A 19,803-nucleotide genomic window follows, 5' to 3' on the forward strand; every position below is an offset into this window, starting at 1 on the left:
TCATGCTGGTAAAGTCTACAGACCTGGCATTTCCATATTTCAGCAAGAACAAGTTTAAGTATCTGTAAAACTTAAAACATTCTTAATATGGCGTAAAAATAAAATGAAAACTCTCCTAAACCAATTTTTAAAACCACCCCATCTAAAACTGCTTCCAACCACTTCCTGACTCAAGCATGAAAGAAACTGTAATCTTTATAGCACACTCGCTACAAACTGCTATTTGTACTGGTGAAGTCAGCAGGAGAATATGTTCATGGATATCTCAAGGGTTCAAAACTACAGAAGTATTTTTTTATTATTATTATAAAGAGCTAGGAACTCAATAGATTAAATTATATCAGCCAAAACATTAATACAACAAAGAGCAAAACCCTGATAGAATACATCCTAGGATATAATAGTCTTCTTTTCAACACAAGCATTATGAAAGTGTTTCATTAAAAGGGCTTTAAAAAGCATGAAAATAGTTTATATTGACTCAATTTCTTTAACTTTTAACTTACCATAACCTAAATTATTATCATAATTTCTATTTTTCAGGAATTTTTTATAGCAATTAACTAGCAAGTTTTCAAACACACAAACAGGACTAAGTATGCAAAATAGTAAAGAAATTAAAAGTGGAAGCACTTTAGCATGTTTTTAGCATAGAAAGGAATTCGCAAAATAAGCATTCATGATATTTAAAATAAGACAGATATCCTCATGTACAAGTAACTAAATTTAAGATCTTTAACCTTTTTAAAGATTATACTCTCTCACAACTGTATTTCTCACTGCCTCTTTATAGAAAGGTAAATGAAAAGTATCATCAGTCCACTAACACAATCTTACACAAAAACAAAGCAAAGTTAGACAGGAGGATATATTCTAGAAGACTCCAAAAATGCAAGAAACAAAATGGCAATTTTAACCAACATTTCTCTAGAAATGGACAGTCTAAACCATTTACTGACATCTCAAAAAAGCCATCTGCGTACCTCCTACACAGAATAAAGTTTCAGCTACTTAAAGAAATGGGAGAGTTCCCCATCCCACCCACTCCACTCATTCTTTTTTCTCTTGCAAAGTTATCTATTAATTAATTAGAAACTGCCTTTACCCACTACCTCCAGTGAAACACAGCATTACATTCTTCACAGAATATGCTGAGATAGTCCCCTGGAACTCAAGAAGAGGAAATAAATGCACGACTAACATTGTCATATGGACAGAACTCTCAGAATGGAGAGATTCAGAAGTAGGGTGGCAGAGAGAAACCCGTCTTGTGTGCCTCATCATTTATAGTTTACAGTAGGAAAATTGAAACAGAAAACTAACTTTTCAAGGGAAATATTCATTCCTGGCTCTTCTATTCGAATGTTGTAAGTAGTTCCACAGTATTCTTTTCACAAAGCTGAACACAGCTGGCTTATCCTAAGAAGTATAGACATGTATTAAAAGAAAACTTTTATGAAGCACTAATTTCATTTATCACAATAAGAGGAGCATTATTTTTACTATCAAATTGTGAGATATTTTGAAAAACATCAAAAGTATAAAACAATGGTCACCAATATACTTTAAACTTCATACGTCTCCCCATAACTAAATCTTTGTCCTACAGTCTAAGTTTTAATTTCTCTAACATGCAAATTCTCAACCTAACTTGGCCCTTCTTTCTAATAACATCTTCCCATATCATCTTAGACCTTTCAAATGTTAATATTGCTTAAGTTGGATAAAATATATACAGTATCAAAAAATACATAATTCACACACTTAAAAAACAGCCCCATTTTCCCTGTGACACCTGTCAAAATATTTTCAGGAATTTATATATTTCAAATAGTTTGAAATAAGACGCTCTACTGTATTTGCTATTGCTTACCAGGGAGAGTAGCAGGCATTACATTGTGCATTCACAGTTATTTTTATAAGCTTACCCCACGTGTATGTGTGTGTGTGCACGCACACACACACACTTTAAGTACAAACTGTAAGTCTGTTCTAGCTAATTGGCTGAAATGCTGCCATACACTATGATTTCAGTCAGTAATGTATCTTGGAGAGCAAGAAGCCAGTCATACATCTGAAACAATAATAGAGGCATTTAGCAATTCTCTGATATGCAAAACAAGGCACTTACCTTCCATTTCTAGGGACATCTGAAATCGCACTGGAAACCGAGCAACGAGAGAGGGGCTTTATTACGGGGTGAATCATCCCCACGTAGATGCTCTGAACAACCCCTGTATGCATACTGACATCATCAGGAGAGACTTGGAGGCAGAGGATACTATGGTAACCAAGCAATGTGCTGGGAGACAGAAGCCTTTAATTGCTTTAACAACTTCCTGGGGCTCCAGCTACCAGGCTTGGATTTGCTAAGTAGGAAATGAAGGTTGTCACAGAAGCGGTGAGTGTGACACAGAGCAAGGGGACTCAATGAATTCTGAATCTGTTCATTGCGATGTGACTTTTTAATGACAAATGTCATTACATGATTCCATTAGCAATATTCCTCTCACAGCTGAAGCTCTGACGAAGTCACAGGTCAATAAATAATGCTCCCAGGTAGCAATAGTGTAAGTATTCATAGATGGTTTTCTCATTTAACAAGCATTAATATTATTGCATTGCAAACATCCTTTTCCTTGAGGGGGAATACTTGAATCTTTTTGAAAACAAAGCTCACATCTGTGCCTTCGGAGGTCAGCATAGTGATAACAATGAAAACTGATTCCCTCTATTTACTTCTCCAGAAGGCGGCAGCTGCCCATTCCATTTATCTCCAAGCTCCAGGAAAGCCTTGCCAATACATCACTTATCCAGAAAACACCTCCAGCAAAATGCCTAATGATGACACCCAGATAAACTCAGAAGAAATCTGCCAGTCTTCCTCCTCCGGTCTCCTTGATTGTCTCTTCTATCACACGCAGAATTACTCCTACTTCTCACAACCCCCAAACCTACACCAATTTCAATCTTCCCTTTGAACTAGGTGTCCTCCCCTGCATCTGTCACCCACGTTCATAGGAATACAACCCCTCTTACAAATACCAGGTTTTAAAGTAACTGCTTAAAACAATGTTTCAACATCAAACTGAGTCTCTAACAATATATCATGCTTATTTGATCAGATGTGACGCTTTAATAAGTATATAGTTTATCATCTGTACTGTGAAAACTATTGTTTTCTTCTCCATGAATATTGGATTGACATGTTTTTAAACAATACCGTGGTCTAATTTTTCTACTGCAAATACCGTAATTGTAAAGATAAGCAAGTAACTTGGCAGATCCTCTTTAAGATATTCATAACACAATAAAAAATGAAGGTTGTCCTTGTGTACTGTATACTTAGATCCAAGCTATTTCAAAGAAACTATTATTATCTCTATTTCAATTTAGATGAAGCTAAGCCCGCCTTTTAATGTTTCCCTTGTGAGTAAACAGCGTACAAATGTATAGCAATAATACTGCTTACAAAAATAGTAAAATGGAATACAGCAGCACCAGACTGACAATCTGGAGAAATGGAGAGAATTTTAACCTAATTGACGAGTTGGACTTTTCACTACCATAGAGGTTAGGGAGAATTCTGAAAGAAGAGTAAAGTCAGCCCTCACAAAAACCATGATAATTCAGTTTTCCTTAACCTAGGTAAAGTGAAAAAGCTTTGCAACAGAAGGAAATTACTCCTATCCTTTCACTTGTTCTTCCTGAGGTCCTGAGTTTGAGAAGCAAAACATGAAAAGTTTACCACTATATAAGTGAAAATAGCATATATATGCAAAGGTTACTGTGATGCAAGTGAAAATAGTGAATATATATACAAACACGCACACACATACATATATACAGTATATATGTGATTCAAATTTTAAAATAAATGTATTTATTTATATGAATATGCACTTAAAAATGTCTAGAAAATAAACACCCAATGACTAGGAGTGATTATTTCTGGCAGTTTCCATTATATAGACTGAGAGAGTCCTCCAATGTTTATATTATATATTTTTAAGCTTTTAGAAGTTTTTTTTTTAACCAAGGATATGAATTACTATTGTAATTTGAAAAATGGAAATTCATCTAAATGTGTTCTGAACTTGCAATCCTGGTTTACCTGCTCTCAGAGAAGACCAATGACAGCTTCAGTGGACTAGCTCCTAACATACTAGCCAGACTATTTCCAGGTTGTTTCAAACTTTCTTACTAGGGAGACAATCCACTGTCTAAAGAGAATTAGGATGAGAAAAGCAAATAAAGATTATCTAGACAACACACACACTAAAAGGAGCAGGTGTATCGACTTTTCCAGAGAGGTGACGATCATAAGGAATAATCCAACAGTAAAGCTAGTTTGTTGTGTGTTTTTAAAAAAGGTGCAGTTTAAAAAAGAGCCTATCCAAAAATAAGACCAAACCTAGAGGTCTCTGACCACTACAAAAGGCTGAAGGGAATCAAAAAGACCACCAGCAAGAAATGGAAATCAAGTGTCAGTAAGACAAATGGCCCCAGATGGCCAAATTATGTGTCCTGCTAAAGATGCTAGCTTTAGAGAAAAGGGGTCTAATTTCCCCAACCTCCATGCCTTAATTCCAGGCTTCATTTGGTTTTTATTCTCCTCTTGATCTACAAAAACAGCTCAATGTGTCATGTTCTCATCAGTGTTCTATTTTTTCTTGCCGCTCCACTAGATTTTTGATTGGTACAATCTCACCACCTTCTTAGAGAAGATCATAAGCTCTTTCCTGAATTGATAGCTTCATGCAAAAATCAGCACCTCCTTTCCTCAGATTCCAAGGATAGCACAGAGAGTCCCTGTGAAGCACACACCAACATTATTAGGTCCCTCACAGCACAGAGCAAGGAGCAGGGACAAAATCTGGCCAACACCACCACTAGCTCCACCAGCTCTGACAGACTCTTGCTGAATAACTGCATACCTCCTTTATCTCTCCTAAATTTCAGAAAATCCATTTCTTATCTCCCAGCAGATCCCACGGCTTCCCAGACATCCATAAAATATTGTAATTTCTCAAACCAAAAGGAAACAAAAGTTAGAAGGTCAAAATACACTTTCACAAGAAAAAAAAAAGATGTAGCATGTTTCCCAAAGAAATTACTCCTTGACTGTCAAATCTTATAAATCTCATCTAACTCCCACGCAACCACCTTAATCCTTAAACTGAAGTGTGGGGTTCAATAAGGCCCTGAGCCTAACTTGTTTCTTAAACTAAAGTAAATTCATGTTGGCAAGTTTCAATTCAGGAGCAAATGAGGATTAAAGTGCCACTTCTAAGGGGATGTTTGGCCAGGATTTCTAAAGCATTGACCAGTCAGCTACAGTGGCCAGCTTGTCTCCTCCTCCATTATTTTTCTGATGATAAGGCAAAACACTCTTAATCCTAAACTAGCCTTGCCTCATAATTTATTTTGAACCTCCTCCTAGCCCAGATGAGCAACATTCTTGGCTCCTCTAGCCTTGATACAACACTTCTCCTAATTCCAGTTAAGCATATCATAAGTACTGAAAAAGAACAGTGGTATGTGGGATTTTACTATCGGCATTTGGGTTTAAATTTGTTAATTAAAACAAATTCATACTGATTTAATGAAAAGGTATCACAAGAACTCCCAATGGCAAAAGGGTTCTAACTCCCCATCACCCTTACACCCAGTCTTGCTGATCTAGCTCCTCATTGTTCCAGGCCCACAGTTGTCCCTGTAGTCTCTCTAACTTCAGTTCTGGCTTCTTTAATCATTCTGTGCATCACTCTGTCCTCGATGCGTCTTCACTGAACATTGCCTTGACCAGGTTACCACAAAACTCCGAAGTCCTAAAAGGCTCCCCCTGCAGCCACTGAATCAGCAGATTTCACAGCTTCGAGGTAAGGCTTACATCCGGACACCTTGAGCTACAGCTGACTAAACAATCTGGTACACTGATATGTTTCCCTCCTACAGGCCTTTGCTCTTATTGTCTCCGCCTCCTGGAATCACACACCTACCTCCCCGTTCCCCCCAGTATCTTCTTGTCTCTCCTCCATACCAATCCAAACCCTACCACCATTCCAGACCCACCTATTCCATCAGGGATCAGTTACTCTTCCGAGATTCCAGTGTCTTCCACCTTGCTAACTACATTTAAAACATTCTATTGCCTAGTTATTATCATGTACTTGATTTCCACACTCCCTTTAATCTTCTGAAAGGTAGAGACACGATCTATATTTACCTCTTATTCCCTACATAGCACAATGCTTTACATTTGGCATTCACTCAATAAATACATGAATACATGAAGATAAAATTTGTGTCCTAATTTTTGTCACTTTTCCAAAGTGTTTAAGATTAAATTATTTCACTTAATCTTTGAAACAACCTAGTGTGGTAGGGTAAGGTACAACTGGATTTCACTTTCAGAAATGAAAATAAATAACAGAGGCTCAAAATGGTGCTGTTATTTCTCTTATGTCACAGTTTCTAGGTCTCCTGTTCCCCAGCTTGCTCCCCACATGGACCTCTACTGTTTCTAATGGCAGCCAGAAAGGAGGTGCTCTCATATTGCCTCATAGTGAATCCACTGTTTCTGAAGAATTAAGGGCAGAATGGCCTTAATTTTTCTTCCTTACCAGTGACCCATGGCATAGACAATCATATCACCATAATATTCTCAAGGCAAATTCTGCGGCTTGGGAGAAATATCTCATTACCTATTTCTCTTCCCTATATCTAGCTACCATCCTACCTTCTTGGGGAAAAGAAAGTATCTTGTCTCACTGATTCAGTTACTCTGGACAAGTCCTTGACTTTTGTAAACATCAGTTCCTCATTTTCAAAAAGAGAAGAACAGTACTACCCCAAATATTGTAGCTATGAAGATAAAGATGATGCATAAAGTACTGGCACATCAAAAGCTCTTGATAAACAACAGCTATTACAATTAATAATAATGAACAAAACCACAGAGAATTGGATTTACCACTTATTTTGAAAGGCTTCATTTGTATTCTGGAAGAGAGTTGTAACTGGCTGATGAAGCAGAAATTGGCCAAGTAAAGGCCTTTAGGAGCTTGAATAATTAAGTGAGGGCCTTAATATTTTTGGTGTTTAAAAGGAAGGTGTTGGTTCTTTCCAGTCCGACATTCTATGTGCTACGAAAGCATTCTATAGCAATCCTTTCATTTCTCCCACACAAATACCTGCCCTCTTCCGCAACCAAGCCCAGCTGAGTGCCCAATGGGTGGGTACTTCTCTTAGTCCATGTAATAGACTGAAATTACTCAACGTTTTATCCTTAAAGAATTTTAATTTTGCTTTCATTTAAAGATCCAAGACTAGATCCTTATACTACCTCTGAATTCACCCAAGTCAATTAACTTTAATGTTTTCCCAAAACCAAATACCGATTATAAATCTTTCAATATTTTGAACCAAAAAGTCAAAGGAATTACAGATGATAGCTTACTCTAATACCAAAAACTTACTTCGACATTTCATGATTCTAATTTTGATTATAATTCCCGGAGGAAGCACTGGATTAAGTTCTAATATATTTTTTCTAAAGGAGTCAGTTTAAGATAAGTTCCCATTTTAGTCTCTCAATTAGTGGAACTTTAAAATACCTTTTCCCTAGGACACAAATACAGAACTTAAAGGGAAATTTGGAGCATTTGTATGACTCTAAGCATAGACATTATTTTCGTGAAATAAAAGGAAGCATAAGAGGGGTTAAAGATGATGCCTGCAGCCTAAGAAGACCAACAGAGCTGAAAGGGTCTGACAGCAGGATGTGGGTTATAACCCTTCTGAATGAAATCCTTTTGTGCAAGGGTCTTGAAAAGGGCATCCAGGCAGGACTTGTGTGTGTCTGGATTTAAATTACTCAACTGGTCACTTCCACAATGCTAAGATTCCATCTGTTTGACTAAGGCAGGTTTACCAACAGTTCCCAAATGATGTCAATAGCTTCTAAAACATCAAATGCAGCAACACACACCAAAGGTCCTACATAAAAAGCATCGATAACTTCTCCCTCTATAATCTGCTGGGTGTGACCTATTATGCACTGGATTATCCCATTTTAATCAACTGCCCTAGTTCTCTTTTTCTTTTTTTCTCTTTTCCCAAAAAGCTGAAACACACTCATACAATTTAACGATACATATTACAAGACTACTTGTTTTAGCCTATAGTATATCTGGTTAAAACAATATAAATGGTCCAGCTTCAGCACCACATTTTGCATGGAGGGTGGGGGATGGGGCAGAATGGCACAGAGGTGGAACTATTCTAGTCAGTAGGGCCAAGTACAACCAAAGCATTACTCATATTATTAACACAAACTGGCAAAAAGAAAGCTGTCACTGTAACTTTTGTCAAGTAATAAATGCTCAGAAAACAGCATGTATATAAAAAGGAAGGACCCAAGCCAGGTGGAAAATTCCATCTGGGTTCAAAACCATGGATTCTAGCCCTTTGGTTTCATTGTTTTTCCCAAGCAGTAAGGGATTGAATGCATTCTTGTAAAATATTAATCATGCGTGTCTTGGGCACTGAGTCGAAAAGGAAAAGGGACGAGAAGAGAAGCCAAGGATATTAAAGTATAAAGTGATCAGGACCAGCTCCTGTCTAACAATGCTGTGGAAACAATAACTGCCGGCCAGGGACTCAAAGGAAGTTCTAAGAACTCAGCACAGCCCCCTCCCTCCCGTTAATGTCCCCGACCTTCAACTGTGGAAAGGGAAGCACTGTTGCACAGTCTTTTAGAGCACGCACTGGGGCTAAATCCGAGCTCTGCCACCTCCAATCTCTGTGATCTATGCAAGATACTTAACTTCCCTGGGCCTCACTTTTGTCACTTACAACATTAACGAAAGAATACTCACACCCCTGAAGGGTGTCGAGAGCACTTCTAGGAGCCACACGCAGCTCCAGGTAGTGTTGAACAAGCCGTACAAGGCCACCGCTGTCACGGAGCTTACATTATGGGTTGGAAGATAAAACAATAAACAAATAAAGGGGCCGGCCCGGTGGCGTAGTGGTTAAGTTCACCTGCTGCGCCTCGGTGGCTCCGAGTTCACAGGTTCAGATCCCTGGTGTAGACCTAGCACCACTTGTCAAGCCACACTGTGGCACCATCCTACATAAAACAGAGAAAGATTGGCACAGATGTTAGCTCAGTGACCATCTTCCTCAAGCAAAAAGAGGAAGATTGGCAACAGATGTTAGCTCAGGGCCAATCTTCCTCACAAACAAAACGAAACAAAACAAAAACAATAAACAAATAAATAATATAATTTTATATATATACAGAAAAGGGCTGTGAAGAAACATATCACAGGACAGTGAGAGAAGACACCGGATGGAGGAGGATGGCTTAGATACAGTTGTCAGAGAAAAACCTCAGTCGCAGAAGAAATGACATTTGAATAAGGAGAAGGAGCAAGATGCATAAAATAAAAGAACAGAGCCCTCCAGGCATAGAGATCAGCAAGAACAAAGGTCCCAAGATGGAAATGAGCTTAGAATGTTCAAGGAAAATAAAGAGGCCCATTGTGGCTGGAGGATAGTGAGCGATAAGCTTAGACACCTATTAGACAATTAAGTGAAGGAGCCAAGTAATAAATAAATGGAGCTTGGGGTAGAGGACAGAGCTGGAAATATAAATTTGGGAGTCACCTACTTCACACAAATCTCTGCACAGCACCCAGCACAGTGCCTGAGCATTATGATCATGGATAAACAATGTCTCCACTCGCGCTTTTCAAGTAACTGAATTGACATTCGCATTTGGGAGACCGTCAGTAAAACAGAAAGAGGACAGACGTCTGGCGGGGCTGGATCAGCTCAGGCAGAACGAATATGTTGCAGATTGAGTGCCTACTTCTACAATATTGTAGGAATTCCTGGCATTGTGTGTTGAGCAGGATTCTGAGGTCAAGTATGAGCCTGTGTAACAACGCATTCTATTATGTACCAAATACATAAACGGTAGCAAATTTTCAAGGCTCTGAAATTGGTAGTTTTTGTTCACTGTAAGTTTCATTTAAATTTGGGGGGGTACTTACTTCTCATAATAATAATATAAATTAGATACCATTACTATCCCTATTTTATAGTTAAGAAATCTGAGGCTTAGAGAGAATAATTTATTTGCCCAAGGTGACCAGCTTTCAAATAGTTAAAACTGAGAACCACATCTGGGTGTTTCTAACTCTCAAGACCATGCTCCTCCCCACTGTGATATATACACATGTAAATCTGCTAAATAAGCTCCTTATTTGTATTCCCCTAACTGCACTTTAAGGGTCTTTCCAGCTGAGCCTAGTACATCTGGCTCCAGGAGGAAATGTCTTGTACAATCATCACCCTCATTCTGGCATGTTCTCTGGTTTCTAAATTCTCATGTTGCATTCTGAAGAAAGCATGCAGGCACAATTCTCTTCCGTGTTGATGTTAGTGGAAAACATCCTATTTGTTAAAATGCCAAATCCTATTTGATTTAGTGATTAGGTCATCTTGTAAACGAAGCTGACTTAACGTTAGCAACCGTCAAAGTTTCAAGTTATTTTAACCGTCACCTCCCTATTCTTCATCACCTATAGTACTCTTCAGCTCACAACTTCTCATCTAGCTGCATCTAAAAATACACACAAGTACACTTTATCAAATTAAGTTATTGCTATTGCTGTTATTGTTACCTCACCACACAACAGCAGATATCATATACTTCGACTAAAGAATAGGAATTTTTAGGAATTTAGTCCTAAAGAATAGGAGTTTTAATTTTAAGGATTCTAGGGCAGTAAGAAGTAAAAACTCTTGTACAGGTTACAGACTAACCACAACATAGGCAGAAAAGCTAAAACATACTTAGCCCTGAATTATCTTGTCCTTTCTCTCCACCCTCACACTTTCCTTCCCACCAGTTTTCTGTGAGTGCTTCACCACAGGAAAAAAGTAAGCCATGAGCTACATTGATTTGATTCCAGTAAACTAACCGGAATTTGAATTTTTATTAGCAAGAGCCATAGGCAAGAGCAACAGTACACTATACCTACCAGAGTGGTTAGTTTTATTCATGAACCCATGCTGGGCTAAGGAAAAAGAAAAGAAGAAAAAAGCTAACTTCAAAGCATTTTTGAAAGATGATTAACTCTCTAACCACAAATGAGAATCCCAAGCTACTTTGATATGTGAGCATTTTTAGTACTAAATTTAAAGAAAGGACATCTCTGATACAAGTTTAACCATTAAAAAAAAATCCAATAATATACTTCTTTTGCATCTTGAAAACCAGTAATTACCTAAGGGAATAAACAAAATTAGAACTCAGCCTCAGAAATTAAGCCTTAAATGCAAAGCACACAAACAATATTCCTCCCTTATCCTCCAGCTTGGTGGCAAAATGCCAGCTCTTATATGTTCTGTCCAGGAAATACAGCTCTTCACAGTCACCCACTCCACAAGGTACTGTGGGCATTCATCAAGCTGCGTACACATCTTCATCTCAAAAATTTAACTGAGTTTAAACCGGAGTGTTATCCAATGTACAAACGTGGCACATCATTGCAAAGACTACAGTTGTACAAAAACTTGTGCCAATACTTAATTTGAAACTAACATTGACAATAATCTAAAATTGCTAATCTTGGAGCCCTGAGCAATCTTTGCTATTTACACAGAGTACGTCATGGTCTATCTTCACACAAAAATTGAGAATTATTTTCACACAAGAATTGAGTGTGTATGATTCTTAAAGGTTGCGTGAAAATAGGCCAAGGAATATACTGTATAAATTTCAAGAGAAAATAGAAATTAGAGGCATACCTGGGAGATATCATGGGTTTGGTTCCAGACCACTGAAATAAAGCAAGTCACATGAATTTTTTGGCTTTCCAGTGCATATAAAAGTTATGTTGGGGCCGGCCCTGTGGCTGAGTGGTTAAGTTCACCTGCTCTGCTTGGGCAGCCTAGGGTTTTGCCGGTTCGGGTCCTGGGCACGGACATGGCAGCCATCAGGCCATGCTGAGGTGGCGTCTTACATACCACAACTAGAAGGACCCACAACTAAAAAAATATATACAACTAGGTACTTGGGGGACTTGGGGAGAAAAAGCAGAAAGAAAAACAGAAGATTGGCAACAGTTGTTAGCTCAGGTGCCAATCTTTAAAAAAAAAAGTTATGTTTATACTATACTGTAGGCTATTAAGTGTGCAGTAGCATTAAGTCTAAAAAACAATGTACATACCTTAATTAAAAAATACTTTATTGTAGGGGCCAGCCCTGTGGCCAAGCAGTTAAAGTTCCACATGCCCTGCTTCAGCAGCCCAGGTTCATGTTTTCAGATCCCAGGCGCAGACCTACTCCACTCATCAGCCATGCTGTGGAGGCATCCCACATACAAAATAGAGGAAGATTGTACAGATGTTAGCTCTGGGCTAATATTCCTCAAACAAAAAAAAAAGAGAGAGAGAGAGAGGAAGACTGGCAACAGATGTTAGCTCAGGGCTAATCTTCCTCAGCAAAATAAAAATACTTTATTGCTAAAAAATGCTAACCATCACTTGAGCCTTCAGCAAGTCGTAATCTTTTTGCTGGTGGAGGATCTTGCTTCAATGTTGATGGCTGCTGACTAGTCAGGGTGGTGGCTGCTGAAGGCTGAGGTGGGTGTGGCAATTTCTTAAAATAAGACAACAATAAAGTTTGCCGCATCGATCGACTCTTCCTTTCATAAACGATTTCTGTGTAGCATGTGACGCTGTTTGACAGCATTTTTACCCACAGCAGAACTTCTTTCAAAATTGGAGTCAATCATCTCAAACCCTGCTGCTGTTATATCAACCAAATTTATGTAATGGTCTAAATCCTTTGTTGTCATTTAGACAATGTTCACAGCACCCAATCAGCAGGAGTAGATTCCATCTCAAGAAACTACTTTCTTTGCTCATTGATAAGAAGCAACTCCTCATCTGTTAAAGTTTTATCGTGAGATTGCAGCAATTCAGCCACATCTTCAGCATTCACCTCTAAGTCTAGTTCTCTTTCTATTTCCACACATCTGCAGCTACTTTCTCCACCAAAGTCTTGAACCTCTCAAAGTGATTCATGACGGCTGGAATCAACTTCTTCCAAACTCCTGTAAATGTTGATATTTTGACGTCTTCCTATGAATCATGAATATTCTTAATGCTTTTAGAATAGTGAATCCTTTCCAGAAGGTTTTCAATTTACTTTGCCCAGATCTATCAGAGGAACCACTGTCTACGGCAGCTGTAGCCTGATGAAATATATTTCTTTAATAGTAAGACTTGAGAGTTGAAATTACTCCTTGATCCATGGGCTACAGAATGGATGCTGTGTTAGCAGGCATGAAAACAACATTAATCTCCTTGCATATCTCCATCAGAGCTCTTGGGTGGCCAGGAGCATTGTCAATGAGCAGTAATATTTTGAAAGGAATCTTTATTTCTGAGCGGTAGGTCTCAACAGTGGGCTTAAAGTATTCAGTAAACCATGTTGTAAACAGGTGTGCTGTCATCCAGGCTTTGTTGTTCCATTTATAGAGCACAGAGTAGATTTAGCATAATTTTTAAGGGCCCTAGGATTTTCAGAACAGTAAATGAGCATTGGTTTCAGCTTAAAGTCACCAGCTGCATTAGCTCCTAACAGGAGAGTCAGCCCATCCTTTGAAGCTTTGAAGACAGGCATTGACTTTTCCTCTCTAGCTATGAAAGTCCTAGATGGCGTCTTCTTCCAAAATAAGGCTGTTTCATCTACACTGAAAATCTGTTGTTTAGTGTAACCACCATCATTAATGATCTTAGCTAGATCTTCTGGATAACTTGCTCCAGCTTCTACATCAGCACTTGCTGCTTTACCTTGCACTTCCATGTTATAGAGATGGCTTCTTTCCTTAAACCTCATGAACCAACCTGTGGTAGCTTCAAACTTTTCTTCTGTGGCTTCCTTACCTCTCAGCCTTCAGAGAATTAAAGAGAGTTAGGGCCTTGCTGCAGATGAGGCTTTGGTTTAAGTGAATGTTGTGGCTGGATCTTCTATCCAGACCACTAAAATTTTCTCCACATCAGCAATAAGGCTGTTGTGCTTGCTTATCATTCATGTGTTCACTGGAGTAGCACTTTACATTTCCTTAAAAAACTTTTCCTTTGCATTCACAACTTGGCTAGCTGTTTGGCACAAGAGGCCCAGCTTTCAGCCTATCTGCTTTTGACAAGCCTTCCTCACTAAGCTTATCCATTTCTAGCTTTTGATTTAAACTGAAAGACATCTGACTCTTGCTTTCACTTGAACACTTAGAGGCCATTGTAGGGTTACTAATTTCAATATTGTTGCATCTCAGGGAAAAGAGAGACCCAAGGAGTGGGAGAGAGAGGGGAGAATGGCTAGTCAGTGGATCAGTCAGAATACACACAACATTTATTGTTTTCCATCTTATATGGGTATGGTTCATTGGACCCCAAAACAATTACTATATTAACATCAAAGATCACTGATCTCAGATCATCATAACAAATATAATAATAATGAAATATTGCAAGAATTACCAGAACGTGTCACAGAGAGACAAAATGAGAAAGTGCTGTTGGAAAAATGGTGCCAGTAGACTTGCTCAATGCAGAGTTGCCACAGACCTTCAATTTATTAAAAAATGCACTATCTACAATAAAGCAAAGCTCGATAAAGTGAGGTATGTCTGTACTAAGAAGAAAAGTGAGTGGATTAAAATGTGTGGTTCTTCGTAACAGTGGCCCAAAGAGATGAGAAAGGTGAAAATACACGACACAATGTACTTTCAATGGCTTTTCACATGTAAATATATTAGATCTGATATTATTTATTGAAATAGTACTTGTATTTACCAATCTGAATACATTTAAATATTCTTAAAACCTAAATGCTGTAATATTACAATTTTCTCTTTTCTCTCCTACCAAATTAACACATCTCTATCAATAACTACTTGGAAAAATATGCAAGGCAATCTCAAAAAGAATTACTGTGCTTCATTATGCAAGATGAAAATGCAGCTTTTAAAAAATATTCTGTCTGACATTCAGTTCTGTATGCTGCTACAGCAGGTCAAAAGCCATTAGCCACCTGCTGAAAATACACACTAGGAAATAAAATGTCCTTCAAAATTATTTTGCATACAGTATTCTCGAAGTAAAATGGGTAAGGTTATATTCCAAATGTTTAAAAATTTGATGCCTCAAAAAGAAATACACTCACCATGCCAGAAATTAATTTCAAAATAAGATTTAATAAGGATCATATAATTTAGAAAATTCACATTGGATAGAGACAGCACCATATCTACTATGAGAGACATGAATACATAAAATAACCAACCAGTTCAACAATATATGGTATTCTTGTCTCCTTTCCAATAAAAGTGACAGACTCAATATGATTCCTGGGATTCTTAGGATATTCTCTCTTACCATTCAACAGTCTTCTGGGGACTGACCCAACAGTCTTTTTATATCTTTAAGACATTCTACAAGTCTATTCACACAGAAGAAGCAAAACACCAGCCCCTGTGCTACTGCACATAAAGAAGTCACAACTCTGCCTTGTATAACATTTTGAAACTTGGCAATGAAGTGTATAGCTCTCTAACATTAACCTATTAATAGGTTCTATCAGCAATTATTAGATAACTGGTCACTTGGCACTTCGTACAACCAGATACTAAGCTAAGTGCCTGACATATCTTAACGCATTTAATCCTCATAACAACTTCATGATGTAGGTAATATCCCATTGCCATTTTACAAATAGGGAAACCAAGGCACAAAGAGGTTAAGCAACTTGCTCAGAGTTACAGAGATAGCAGGTGGCTATGTTTCAATGAGACAAACTTACAGTGTAGAGAATATGAGGTTTCGAATGTGATGAACAACTGAGAGAAGGAAATTGAAGGAAGTGAAAGTACAAGGAGAATCAAATAAAAAGATGGAAGAGAGACGAATGCTTTCTCTCATTATTTTCTCTAATCTTCTCTGCACTTAACAAACTATTGCGCCTAATACACAAAATAACGAGGTAACAGAATTGTAACTAGGTTTGCAAGAGCAAAGATGCCTCCCAGTTAAACCCAGGAAGCTCAAATTTTCTTGCCTTACTTAAAAGATGGATTTTTGCTGTCTGGAACTGCAAATACGGAATCTCACTGCCCAACTCTGAGATGACACCTGATGAATAAATACACATTTTGGTAGCACGTCAGATTCACAGGCTGTAGAGGCACAGATGGGTCTGTAAGAGTCCTAGTTTACTGACCTATAAACGTGGTTCCTAACATGGATCAAGGGCAAGCCCTGGAAACTGACTTCATGAAGGGTCAGTGGGATTCACTGTTAGTTCTAGAGGTTTCACTCCGCTGCTGTCGCCCTTGCTGACTTCACCCAATCTAAACTTGTTTGTAGGAAATCTTAAACTGGCTCCCCAATGTAAACGCCCAGTGTCCCTTCCAAGGGCCATGATCCAAAATCTCTCATCAGATCATGGGAGTTTTTGCTGATGCCACTGGGTAATTGGATGTTGACTGATTAATCAAAAGACATTTCTCCCTTAAACAAAACATTGTAGGCCTCTAAATCTTCAGGTGTAAATTAAACAAAGTCTTGGTTAACAAGGTATGAATTCAAACTGGATGCTTCCATCAAAATAGAGATTCGAAAATATTTCAGGAAAAAATTCACTAAACTCTCTGATAATAAGATTGGAAAAGATTCCCTTTTCCACATCCAGAACAAAGGAAATGGAATCCCTGCTTTAACTGGAGACTGTTGCTATTTATTTTATGGATAAAGGCCAAATTATGCATATTTTTGTGACTTCAGTTAAGAATCAAGGTCAATCACCAGATTCTCTCCCACATCAACACAGCAGCAGCATAAATACAGATCTTCCTTATCCCTTTCACGGTGATTTTTTAAATTCAGTTTTTCCTCTCAGAGCAGCTAAGATTTCTTCGTTTGTCAAAAGGGTAGCCATTAAGAAAATCACTTAGCTAATAAACAAGGAAATTAGCTAGCAAGCCTGATACAAAGCAGATAGTAACAACACTAACGGCAATCTGTACACACAAATTAAGGCACTAAAGAGTTGCTCTGATAAGCACTTTTAAACTGTTCGTGGCACTCAAAACGCTGAGCATGACCAGTATTAGAGGGTCAGAACGCAGTTTACAACTTTTCTTCTTGTCTCACTTGGTTCCCACAAAAATTGCAATCATAAGTTTTGAGTTTTATCTGCAGAGAAAGCAGCTGAAAGACGAAACAGAAACAGTATCAGTGTAGGATAACTCTTCTCCCTTTTCAACCACTTTTCTGTATCTTCTTTTATTTGTCACTGTTTGAAAGAACCAGCTAAGGCTTGTTTAGGTTTGAGAAAAGCCACAAAACCTAAGTAAACAGCACAATGGAAACAGGACTTGTGAATCTTATGAAAGTCAGTGCCAGATTTAGAAGCACATGGTTATCAAACAAAAAAATAACATCAGAATTTTCAGTTACATTTTACATATTCAGTAGATATATATTTTTTAAAGTTGATAATCTTCATTTATTATATACACACAGTAATTTTTTGGTGGGGAATAACATAACTAAAGAACTGTAAATTTCATATTTAATCAAAATGTTTTCTGCAAAAATTAAATTTTCCTTAAAAATCTATGTTGAAAATAATACAGATGAGGAAGAATCTGCTACTTTAATAATACTAATATTTTCTCTCTGATTTTAAAGTAGGAAAGAAAAATCTCCATGATTTAATCACTTCTGACAAAACACTTGAAATGCTTTAAAGTAAACCCCAGATTTAATAATTCCTCCCTTCAGTTTGTTGAAGATGCATCTAAATCAGCAAGAACCTACTTTTGCCAATTCATTCCAGGAAAACATTCATTTCCACCTGCCCAAATCACACTTCTGCTCCTGGCTGGGGCCATTCCTGGCCTTCATTATCGTGTATAATTTTTAAAGGAAGAAAGTCTTGCCTCCTCCCTCATCTGCCTGGGACCTCGTCAGCACAGTCAGCACTGCACGACCCTCAATATTCCAGAAATAGAAGATAACCAGTAACAGTAATTCATGTTTGAATGATCATTTAAATTAGCTTTATACAACAGAAAGTTAGAGTCTCAAGGGGAAACTGGCCAAGGATAAATAAACCACTTCAAGTACATTATAAATTCAAAAGTATTACATAAGTAATGAATTTTATTTAAAATTCCCCAATAAAGAAATCAGTGGATATATGAATACGTTTAATGAATTTTTAAAAAGGAAGAAAATACACACTTAGTTTGTTAAACCAGAATTCTCAGGTAAATATAACACAGTATATTCAGTATGTTTTACATATTGCTGAATTTAAAAGTTTTAAATTCTAAATGTAAAAAAATCTGCTCCAATTCTAATCATTTTACAAAATTGATAAGTTAATTTTGTATATAAATCTAGGACAAAAGTGTTGCTATAATTACTTAACACATTTAATATTTTAAAAACTTTTTAAAAATCTTTTACTAAGTTCAGTTTTTAAAATGAGAAAGAATATTACTATATCACTGCTACTGAGCTTCAAAATAAAACCAGTACTTACTGTACTTAATATACTAAACTATATAATATACATGTATATAATATACTTAAAACACTGCACTTAACCAACAACTGTTTTAGTTAAAGATTTTCCAATAGTTTCAAAATTTTTAAAATTTCCATTTATAAGAAGCTTTTGATTTAAACATCAAAAACAGGAAAGCCTAGACTCTTCAGACTTAGTTCAATTCATATAGATATTTAAATATGTATCTTTGTGTTTCTTCCAGGTATTTTATTTATTTACTTATTTATTTATTTATTTATTTTGAGGAAGATTGACCTGAGCTAACATCCGTGCCCATCTTCCTCTACTTTATATGTGGGACACCTGCCACAGCATGGCTTGCCAAGCGGTACCATGTCGGCACACGGGATCCGAACTGGCAAACCGCAGGCCACCGAAGGGGAAGTTGTGCACTTAACTGCTGTGCCACCAGGCCGGCCCCACTTCCAGGTAATTTAAAAGCAAAGAATCAGGTGTTCTAAAAAAGGTCACAATTCAGAAAAGTTATCTTGCATAATTTTTAAAGGAAGAAAGAAAAAAGTAGGCCTAAGACATTATTTTAGTGTAGCAAGAAAAGAAGATATTCTCTTAGGAATCCAAGATTCCTAACTGACTATGATACCAAAGGGGAGATTTTTTAGAGAAAAAAAAAATTATTTCCATGTTACTTGATTAATACTAAACTCCCCTTGGCAGCACTCAACTTAGTAGCTATTTGAGACTTTGTGTTACTTTTTTTTCCTAAGAGGGCTACAGAAAGCACACGTCCTGCTCATAATCAAATTGTCAGTCAGTGTGAGACCTTCAAAAGTCTCAAAAACCGAGAAGCGGTATTCTGGTTTTCAAGAATAAACCAATGGTAATTATGTGTTACAAAGTTTTCACTTGATGAAACTATGGTTTGCAGGGGTCCTTTAAATAGGGAGCACCTATAATGTATTTAGAAGAAATTTCAAATTACAAAAACCACATTTGCCATCAAATTATGTTAGTACCCTGCCCCCATTCCAACTCTTCATAATGGCACTCAGTGGCAAATGACTCATCATGTATCATACGGTTTTGAAAGTGCAGGAGAGTGTACACCAACTGCCCGTGATGCAATCAAAAAGAACTTAACAGTCAACTGCTTGGTAAACAGATAAAGAAAAAGGCTTGTACAA

At 37.4% G+C, this 19,803-nt stretch overlaps 1 protein-coding gene across 38 annotated transcripts in view; it reads right to left on the reverse strand.

Annotated features, from left to right (window-relative positions):
- PAM (peptidylglycine alpha-amidating monooxygenase) overlaps positions 1–19,803 on the reverse strand; it is a 274,367-nt gene that overhangs the window by 217,122 nt on the left and 37,442 nt on the right. For 4 of the 38 annotated variants that reach the window (XM_070232828.1, XM_070232825.1, XM_070232823.1 and 1 more), the window contains exon 1: positions 2,132–2,283. The exons of 32 other annotated variants lie outside the window; for them this stretch is intronic. The gene's annotated coding sequence lies outside the window, so the exon portion shown is untranslated. Of the gene's footprint in view, positions 1–2,131; positions 2,380–19,803 lie in introns of those variants that run through there. 2 more of the 38 variants (XM_070232808.1, XM_070232812.1) reach the window with 2 other exon arrangements.

The sequence above is a fragment of the Equus caballus genome, chromosome 14, assembly GCF_041296265.1.
Source record: "Equus caballus isolate H_3958 breed thoroughbred chromosome 14, TB-T2T, whole genome shotgun sequence".
Taxonomy (NCBI): domain Eukaryota; kingdom Metazoa; phylum Chordata; class Mammalia; order Perissodactyla; family Equidae; genus Equus; species Equus caballus.